The 10,406-nt window shown below is 45.0% G+C and overlaps 1 non-coding gene across 1 annotated transcript; it reads left to right on the top strand.

Annotated features, from left to right (window-relative positions):
* The first annotated feature begins 2,568 nt into the window (after positions 1 to 2,568).
* On the top strand, positions 2,569 to 2,687 carry LOC128095798 (5S ribosomal RNA). Its single transcript, XR_008213401.1, has one exon. It is a non-coding gene; the product is annotated as a 5S ribosomal RNA (ribosomal RNA).
* Positions 2,688 to 10,406: the final 7,719 nt, after the last annotated feature.

The following is a 10,406-nucleotide window of genomic DNA, read 5'->3' as shown; positions in this document are numbered from 1 at the left end:
GCTCTCTTAAATTCCAGAGGACACCGGGATCAACCACCTTGTCTCCAATTCCAGAAGAATGAGGTTTCATCCCACAACTGTACTCAATCCCACCGGATTGGGAACTCCAGATGTGTTTTTCTTCCTGATTCCCCCTCCACATTTTCCTGTCTCTACCGACCATATTCTGCTTCATCAGTTTCCCTCTGTGTCTCTAATAACATATTCAAATTTTTAATTAATTACTCAGCTAACTGTTACAGGACCACCATCAGCCACAGAGCCAGAGGTGCAGGGATCATCAAATATACCCAGGCGGTAAGAAACACTAACACTCCAGAGGTATTGCCACCCCCAGACTCAAAAGGTTCTGGACTCTGCAAAAAAACAGACTTTAATATAGCAATTTATTACTGTTAAATGCCCTCAGCAATCAATCACCTGTGTCTCCTGGATGCTGAAGTAATAAAAGGAAACAGGTGCCTTAAGATTTATCTCAGGTGGCCGGGTGGTGGTGGTGCACGCCTTTAATCCCAGCACTCGGGAGGCAGAGCCAGGCGGATCTCTGTGAGTTCGAGGCCAGCCTGGGCTACCAAGTGAGTTCCAGGAGAGGCGCAAAGCTACACAGAGAAACCCTGTCTCGAAAAAAGAAAAAAAAAAAAGATTTGTCTCAGGTGAAGATAAAAAGCCTAATTAATAATAATAATAATAAAAAGCATGTTCTAGATTTCTCTCTCTCTCTTGCTAACACTAACCAATAAAATTCTGATAGCAGGCTGAGTGGTGGTGGCGCACGCCTTTAATTCCAGCACTCGGGAAGCACAGCCAGGTGGATCTCTGTGAGTCTGAGGCCAGCCTGGTCTACAGAGCATGATTCAGGACAGGCACCAAAACTACACAGAGAAACCCTGTCTCGAAACTTGCCCCCCCCAAAAAAGAAATTCTGATAGCAGGGTACTAAACATTATAATATCATGGCTGCCAGCTCAGGATTTTAAATTCCCTTTGCCTCCTTCATAAACTTAAAAATTATTCCTTGCTCCAGAGCCGGCTTGGACCCACCCAGACAGGTCAGATCCACTTCAGTTAAGTATCATTCAAACTTTCATGGTCTCGGGGACCCCCTCCCTCATCCTGGGACCCCTGGGGGACCCTCCTCATCTCATCTCCCCTTTCCCCCAAGGTAAATTTTTTTTCTAAACTTTCTCTTCTGCCTTGTCAGCACTTTGTCAGATCCAAGCTGTCAGATCCAAACCGCGATGGAAGATTCCACAGGGCTAAAAGCAGCGGTGAAGACAATTCAGCCTACCTCAGGACACCAGCTACTTCAAGAAAACCCCCTCCCCATCCCCAAAAAATTAACCCATGCACACTGAACCATCTGGAAGCAGTTCGGAGACATGGAGCCTCCATTCCTGTTTACCCACCACTTCTAACCCCTTATTTTTTATTTATTTATTTATTTATTTTGGTTTTTTCGAGACAGGGTTTCTCTATTTTTATAACAAAAAGGGTGGAATATTATAATCTGTAGCCACCTCCTAGCTACATGACCACACATGTCCAGCAGTCAGGCAAACTGCTCAGTCACGCCAGGGCCTTACATCCTACATAATCTGTGAGCTGCATGGTCACATAATCTATGCACATGCATGACATAGCTGTGTAAACCCATATGTGCATGCACAAGGTGACCTATAAAAACAGAGTCAACTCTACCGCACTATTCATTTCCAGTAGGCCTATCCACTTTCCCCACCCTAATAAAACTCTCATAGTGGGTTCCGTTGCACCTCCATTCTCTCTAACCTAGTAAATAGCCCCACAAATAAATAATACCTGCTGTACATTACTGATGTTATTTTACGAGCACTGGACTCTGTGCTGTGACCATCATCTTCTCCGATGATGTTTTTCAAGATGCAATGAGATTTTTTTGATTTTAATGTGTTTCCTTAGTGGCCAGGACTAGGCAAGCACAACTGTTTTTCATTAAATACAGCTTCTCGGAGGCCTCCCCCTCTCCCTGTGGTTTAGGCTAAGGAAGAACCAGTGGTTTTTGGTTTTCATGTCGTTGACAAAGAGCTAATGCTAGCCTTGGAAAAGGAAAAGCCCACAGGCTGTCTGAGTCTTGCCCTGCAATTCTGGGCTGTTGGGCAACAGTGAGTTCTCCAGGTCACAGGGATATGTGCTGTTAGGGGCTTTTGTGAACTCTCAGGTCTAGCTTTGTTCCCTTCTTGAAGAATTTTGTAAAAAGTAGAAAGTTTTGGGGGCTGGAGAAGTGATTCAGCTTTTCCAGAGGACCCAGGTTCAATTCCCAGCCCTGTGTGGTAGCTTACAACCATCTGTAAAATCCAGTTCTGGGGTAACTGAAATCCTCTTCTCCTCAGTGAGTACCACGCTTATATATGGTGTGTAGACATACATGCAGGCAAAACACACATACATGTAAAATGAAATAATAATACATTTTAAGTAGGAGATTTTAAGGGCAGAGACAGGAGAAAGAATGAAAATATCCTAATCCTCATTACCCTTAAAGGACTGGCAAATTAGTTTACTCCTGCAACCTAAAAATTATTAAAGAAAGTCTACAGCCATACCACCCTGAACGCGCCCGATCTCGTCTGATCTCTGAAGCTAAGCAGGGTCGGGCCTGGTTAGTACTTGGATGGGAGACCGCCTGGGAATACCGGGTGCTGTAGGCTTAAAAAAAAAAAAAATTATTAAAGAAAAAAAAACCTAAAAAAAACATTTTGTGATATACATATTGTTAAATTCAACTGCCACTTTCAAAGGTGCAGTACAAAAATCATGTTACATACACAGATAAACATTTGAAGTAGATTTTAATGATACAAGACATTTTGAATCCCAACTAGGCCAAACATTGTTCCTCGCAAAGGAAGTTAACTTTTCTTATTAGGAGACCTGTATTACAAAAAGCTATACTCAGTTATTTTTATACTTTTAACCTCATCAATAAAAATCTTAGAGGGCTGGATATGTATATCACATAGTAGAATACTTGTCTTGTATGCACAAAGCCCTAAGCTCAGTCTCCAGCTCCACACAAACAGGGTATGGTGGCACATGCCTGTAATCCAGGTCTCAGAAGGTGGAGGCAGGGGGATCAGATGTTCAAGTTCATCCTTGGTTATATATTGAGTCCAAGAACAGCCTGTACTATCTGAAACCCTTCTCTTAAAAAAAATCTTATAGAAATCTGTTCTCTCTTTTCTGCCTTTTAAGTACATAGACAATAACATCACTTTTTGTCTCTTAAGACTCACACAACCTAAAATATTTACCTAATTACTTGTTTTTGGAAAAACCCTGCTAGTCTCTGCTTAAGTAGGTCATCTGCAATGTCTTTAAGAGTCATATGTGGCAAGGAAGAAAGGAGTGTAAGTAGATTCATCCAATATTTGTGTAGCTCTTGCAGGAAGTCCTGTGGGTTCTGTGTAGAAACACAACATGGCCACTGTCCTTGGGGAGCCTGCCCTCCAGAGTAGGATGTCAGAAACTGGCTAGCCTTTGTGTGCCTGTGGGTAAGTTGATGACCCCTATCATCCTGGGAACTTTAAATGTGTCAGCTTGTCACTGGGTTGTCTTGGCCAGAGTGTGTCTTCCCAGAAGGGCTCTGTTGGAGCAGTTCCGGGTGTACAAGGAAGGTAGGATCAGGTGAGCACCATGAGACCCGCAGGGAAGAAGCCAAGTCCGGAATGTCAACCAGGATGGGGTGGCGCTGTGGTATTGGTTCAGGCAGGAGGCCAGAGAATCAGCCAAAGGTAGCACAGTCTGTGAAAAACAAGACGTGGGACTCAGGGCGCTGCCTGGTTAGTAGCTCTCCCCCACGCCCACCCCATTCTCTAGGGAGGATGGTTAATGGCTCAGCTTCCTGTGCTCCAGTAGGTCCCAGCACAGCAGGGGTGCAGTGTGCCCCTCTTGGTGCACAGGCATGCCTTCAGTCCTGTGGGCATGCTGCTGCTGTGGCTGTGGCCTTCAGAAGTGTGCGTAGTCCTCCCAGAAAGGATGAGGGTAAGGCTACAGCACTGATGTCTTCTCCACCCCCTGCTCTAATTGAGGAAATGGTACCCAGGGGAAACAGTAGTCCCAGTCCACTGGAGCCATCACCCCTTTGCTCTGAGGCAGCATCAGTTGGTGATCTGGTCCCCTCATGGTCTTCAGTTTTGCAGGTAGAAAACCTCACCTAAACTGGGTAATATTTTCTCAAGGGAAACATAGCTTTGAAAGAACATCTGTGTGCCTCAGTGACCATCCCAGCACCTGCCATGGAATTCCGAGGCTCCTCTAACAGAGAGACAGGTTGGAAGAACATTACCAAGGACATAGCAGCTCACCCCTGTCCAGAAGCCACTCAAGAAATGACTGCATGACTGATTATAGACTGACTCCTGCCTAATTGGTCCTTAAGAGACTAGGCAGAATATAGTAAGCTGGTTTTGCTCACCCACCCAGGGGGTAGCTGGGCAGTGTGGAATGAATTTAGGCTCGGGGGTTAGGGAATGTTTCCTAGAGTCCTGGTTCCGCCACTTAGCAGTTTGTCACTTGGCAAGTGATAGCTTGGTGTGTGTGTGTGTGTGTGTGTGTGTGTGTGTGTGTGTGTGTGTGTGTGTGTATAAGCAGCACACTTGTCCATACTCACTCATGCATATACATATATGTACATATGTGTGTGCATGTGGAGGCCAGATGTCAACAATGAATGTCTTTCTTTATCGTTCTGCATATTTTTTAAGAAATATTTTTTCATGAACCTGGAGCTCACTGGTTCACGTAGATGATTTGGCCAGTTAGCCCCTGGAAGAGGTATGTGCTGCAATGCCCAGACTTTATGTGTGTGCTGGGAATCCAAACTCAGGTTCTTTTGCTGGCACAGCAAGTCCTTTATGCACCAAGCCATCTTCTAAGTCCCACAAATGATAACTCCTCTAAGTGTCAGCAAACATGTTTCCAACGTCAAGATAATGACTGATCCCATTAAGGAGATAAGTAAGAGAAAGCCCCTTCCCTTCCCCAACCAACTTCCCATCCCAGACATGTTTCCTTAGTACTGTGCTTCTAATACTTCCAGACTTTCCAAAGGCTTATATTGACACAAATAGGTCAAATATATAGATTTTTATGAATCAAATATTACTGGTCTGACACATCTTTTGTTTCTTTCTAACAACATATCATATGCATCATTTCAAAGTCCACACTCACAAAATATCCTTCTCATTCACTAAGAATTGTTTCCTAACATGGACATGTGATAATTAACACAACCTACTGATGAATATTTAAATTAAAATGTTTTCCTATTCTAAATCTTGCCGCAATGAACATATATGTTCCTGAATTTGTGTTATTTCAGTGTCTCAAAAGTGGTATTACTGGGTCAAAAAGTGGATACACAGAATCCCAGAAGAGTCTGCCAAATGAGCGTGTTCTGAAGTGTGTTGAGCACCCAGGTCCATGTATCCTTGAGAGCACCGGATTCTATTAATTTTTAAGCTTTTATATTTCTCTGACAACTTGTGAATTTGAACATCTTTTTAGGTGTATTGACCATTTTCCTTTTTCTCTGAATTCTTTATTTATATTCCTCACCTATTTTTCTTTTCAGATGTTCAAGCTGGGCACTCTTTGTACACGGAGTGCAGACATCTGTCCACAGAGAGAAAAAAGGCAACGTTCTGAAGCACCCAGGAGGGTGTGGGAGTGGGGGGTCAGAAGGTAGTGGGTACTAGAGGTCTGTGCTTGATGAGAAATATTAATCCCTGTCTGCTGAAAGCTGAAAGTATTTGACCCAAGGCTGGCATTTGCTTTTCTAACTCATCTGCCCTGTCTTTCATCATGGAGGAGTTCAGAATGCCCCAGTGTTCAAATCTGCTTCTGAGTTCCCATCTTGCTTAAGCAGCCTCCTCATCTTTACATTATGCAATTAGTTTCCTTATAATATTTTTATAGCTTTGTTTATTTATTTGTGTATCTTTAGCACACAGGAGTTGGTATTTGGGAATGCAGGAAGGATTTAAGTTGCTCACATAGTCATAGTTTTATTGTGAGAGTTTCTTCTCTCATCCTCTAAGTGTGTTAGGGAGATAATTTTTTTTTCTTTTTCTTTTCTCTCTTTCTTTTTTTTTTTTTTTTTTTTTTTTGGTTTTTCAAGACACGGTTTCTCTGTGTAGCTTTGAAGCCTGTCCTGGAACTCACTCTGTTGCCCAGGCTGGTCTTGAACTCACAGAGATCTACCTGGCTCTGCCTCCTGAGTGCTGTGATTAAAGGCGTGCGCCACCACCACCCAGCTGGAAGATGATTTCTTAATTGATTTTATTATTTGATGATTTCACACATACACATAGTGTGTTATTATTTTCTCCCCCATAACCTCTCTTTTCTTCCTCCATGCCTATTAAGTACCTGCTCTTCTTCTAGCCTGTTCCTGTTACAGGAGCCTCAGAATTCCATGGCACATACTGGGGTGGCTATGTTTCCCTTGAGAAAATGTTACCTGGAGACCACAAGGGACCAGACTTGTTGTCCTTCTCCTGACCAGTCCCCCAGGCTCATGACTTCTGGTTTTGTTTCGTCTCCCACTGGATTGGAATTATCCAATAGAGCCTGGTGGTGTCCTCTGTGGCTCTACAACTGAAGGCAATGGTCTTCCTTCTCCCTGAATCTATCAGTAGCAAAAGCTTAGCAGTAAGGGGTAGGACCCCCTGAACAGCCTCCTCCACCCACTTCAGTCTACTGATAGGCTCATCCTTTTACAAGCCCAGTGCGGGCATCTGCAGCTGCTACCAGTTCTGATTGTAAATTCTGTGTCTTGCTTTGAAGGTGGCACTTTGCAGCCCTTCTGGGAAATTTTTTTTTTAATTTTTATTTTTTAGTTAAGAAAAAAAAGGCAGACTATGATCTCATTAATGCACTCATTTATATGAGTGCTATGACAGTTTGTTAATGGTGGTTATTAATATAAGCGGTAACTGGTTATTTATGATGGCACTGCAGATATTTCTAACTTTTCTCTTTTCATTTGCATTTTCGTGTTGTTCTACATAAACTGCCTTTATCTGTATGCTGAAACATATTTAGAGAAAGGTGTCATGAGGGTGCCTTTATTCCCAGGACCTCCTGTTGGCCTAGGCTGCCTTGTGGTTCTCCAGGACAGCCCTGGGCAGCTCGGTGCTCTTTGTTCTCAAACGCTGGGCTAGATACATAGCAGAGGTACATGCTCAATTGGTTCCATTTCTCTAAAACCCCACGGGTTCACACAGATGTAATGACAGCAGATCAACTCATTGAACTTAGGTGTTTGGTCTGGCCACAAATCTTATTTCCTGATCCGCCCCCACTCCTCCCAGAGTGGGTAAACCACATGTTGGGAGGAAATCCACCCTCTAAAAACATGAGTAAAGGTCAAACAAATTTGCACCCTGGGCCAACTGATAAATGAGTACAGTTGTTTGGCCCATCCTACCTGTTTGCCAACACGCTCGGGCACGAATATGATAGCCCATCGCTGCCCCGGTTGTTGGCTTAGATGGCCTTTATACCCTTTGAGCAACTTCTCTGTCTCCGACTTTTGACACGATCCCCGGGCCACATTTGATATGCAGTCTGCTGACACGGAGTGACTTCTTTGTCTCTGACATTTGACATGATCCCTGGGCCACATTTGGTATGCAGTCAGCTGACATAGCTGTCTGGGGCCAGAGCACTGCAGGAAGACTAGCTGTTTCTCAGGGTCTAGACGTTAACACTTTGGACACGGTCCCCTTTAAATACTCAAACTTTAAAAGTTGGGAATATTTAAAGATAATTTGTTTCCTAAGATGAAATTCTGTAAAGTGTTGCCTTGTTAAACTCTACAGGGCCTCCCACCATCTGAAATGTCCTAAAAGCTCTTATAGCAATCGTTCTGGTAGGATGGCCCAAGTGACTGACGTGCACAAACCTGTTTGTCCCAGGAATATCTGGTCCTGTTGCATTTAAGGTTCTGCCTTCTATCAATAATCAGCATGTTTATCTCTAGCAGCCAAACTCATGCTAATAATCACATGTCACCTATGGTTGGAAGCCTGAAAACAAAGCCTGTTGGTCAATATGTAAACAAAGAAAGCACAGGCCTCCAGGAGCAAGCCTAATGGGACTTTTCTCTGAGTGAAGACCGAGGTGGTGAGGTCATCTCTCTTGCTCATTCGCAGGTCTTTGGGGGATATTTTCTTCCTGGTTTCCACATTGATGAAATATGTCCACTTTACAGTGAAAGAATGGATGCCAATGAGACATGACCTGGCTAAGAATACAACACCAGTGAGTGACAGATAAAGCACCAAATCATGAGTGTCTTCCTCGATTCCATACTTGGCTGGACCAGAGGTCCCTAGAACCACTCTTGGACTTTTTGTCCAGTGGCATGGGCCAGATGTAGACCCTGTCTCTCCAGGAGGCTTAACCAGCTCCATGATGCACCTGGATCCCTTCCTTCTACTGATGAAGCAGGAGTCTGTAACATCAGGGATTAGAGTTTTCCAAATAGCTCTGTTTACCTCCAGAGTGCTGGTTTGTTTGCAGCTGGGTCCTGCGGATAAGCTGGGTCAAGCTTATCTTCTTTAGATAGAGATGTGCTGAGGGCTGCACAGTTCAAAGCCAGATGGAAATCAGCTGCAGAACACCCAGTCCCGAACACACACACATACACACACACCCCATCCAGCCTAGGCTAGCTGCTTCTCATTGACACATCCTGTCCCCAGAAGGCTGACTTCTTAGAATGCTGAGAGGTAGACCAGCACAAGCTGCTGGAGCAGCAAAAGCATCACGGGAGTCTGTCTACTAAGGAGTCTACGTCCCCGAGCTGCCTGTCTCTGGCCCCATATGCCTCCCTTTCATATCCCTGGTGCAGACAGATGGCTGGCTGAGAGGGCAGAGAAGAAAGCGGTCACAAGACAACGGAACTAACTGGCCAACAGCCAGCAACACTCTTAGGCTGCTGCACAGTTTTGTGTTGAAATTTCTGAACTCTTTCATTCAGGGAACAAAAACCCACTGGGATGATTTTTTTTTTTTAAACAAAAAGCTCCACCCTGCTCCAACTCTCATGGCCATTGTTTCTCTCATGTGCAAACTATCTCTCAAGATCATGAGAGATTGGCTATGGCTTTCCTTCCCTGCCCAGGTGGAGCCACCTTCTCTGCTCTCACCCTTCCTCAGCTTTGATCTGTCCTCTGCTAATGCCTTTATCACTCCTAACCACACATGATCCTTATTTTTGTGGGTCCTATCTTTCCTGTTGGCCTAATCAGTGTGTTCCTTAAGGGCAAGGCCTCTGCTTATCTTTGTACCCGAAGCCTTGATATGGTGTACATTGTGGGATACTCAATAAAGTTTGTTGAAGTAAACCAGGAACATAGCCACAGGGTCCAGTTCACCCTTAGAGGTGCAGCCAGGCATCCAAATTCCTCATTGCAGGAAGAACATTTCCACTCCAGCCTGCCCAGAGAACATTGCAGACAGAGACCTCAGCGTCAGGTGCCTCAGTTCCTCCAAGACAGAAAGCCAGAGCTGGACAATGGGTAGTCAGTGTGGTTACCCCTTCGTTTAGAGCTGAGGGAACTGAGATTTGGTTAGGAGAAGCCATTTTTCTGAAGTCAGGTAAAAGGTGGGGAACCTGGGGTTTAAACGAGGCTCTCTCTGATACAGAAGCCCATTTTTTCTCCCATGAAAGAGCCCATAGCCCCACATCCAAAGATCCAGCTGCTTTGCTGTTTTCCCAGAAAGGGGCTCTGGACGGCCAGGTCTGGGAGGCAGTAGCTGGCTCCAGTTCACTCCCAGCTCTGTGGCTGGAGAAGCTGTTTATGAACTCTACTTGTCTGAACCCTGGCAGCCCAGCTACCCCAGCTGGGGCTTTTCACAGATGACCCAGTGGGCAGGTAATCGAACATCACACAGAGCCTTTGTCTGCAGGGCATGGTGTTCTCCAGCGAAGGGTTTGTGTTGGCCATGCTGCTAGGGGTGGGGAAGTGGTGGCCACCAGTCTCTCTGCCTGTGAACCTCCTGCTCCAAGGGAGCAAAGGGGAGGAGTGGGGAGCTTGGGCCAAGCAAAGCCTAAGTGGAATCATGGGAGAAAAATGGTCTGGGCTGTAATCAGGGCAAGGGATAAGGAATTCCTTGAGGGCTTGAACTGGGTTTTATGTCACAAGACTACAGAAGACAGTAGACAACCCAGTGTCCATAGATGGCTTAGATCCCAGCCCTGCTGGTTACTGCTTGGGTGGGGACAGGCAAGTAAGTGTTTCACCTCGTAGCCTCAGTTTCTTTATCTGCTGTACAAAGAGGATAACAGCAGTGTTTTTCTGGGTTTGGTGAGGACACAGAGGCATTCTGCGGTGTGCTAGGCATGAATTAGTGGA

Source organism: Peromyscus californicus, unplaced genomic scaffold (assembly GCF_007827085.1).
Source record: "Peromyscus californicus insignis strain IS unplaced genomic scaffold, ASM782708v3 Scaffold_4__1_contigs__length_199733344, whole genome shotgun sequence".
Taxonomy (NCBI): Eukaryota; Metazoa; Chordata; class Mammalia; order Rodentia; family Cricetidae; genus Peromyscus; species Peromyscus californicus.
This window is presented reverse-complemented; position numbering and strand designations above follow the sequence as displayed.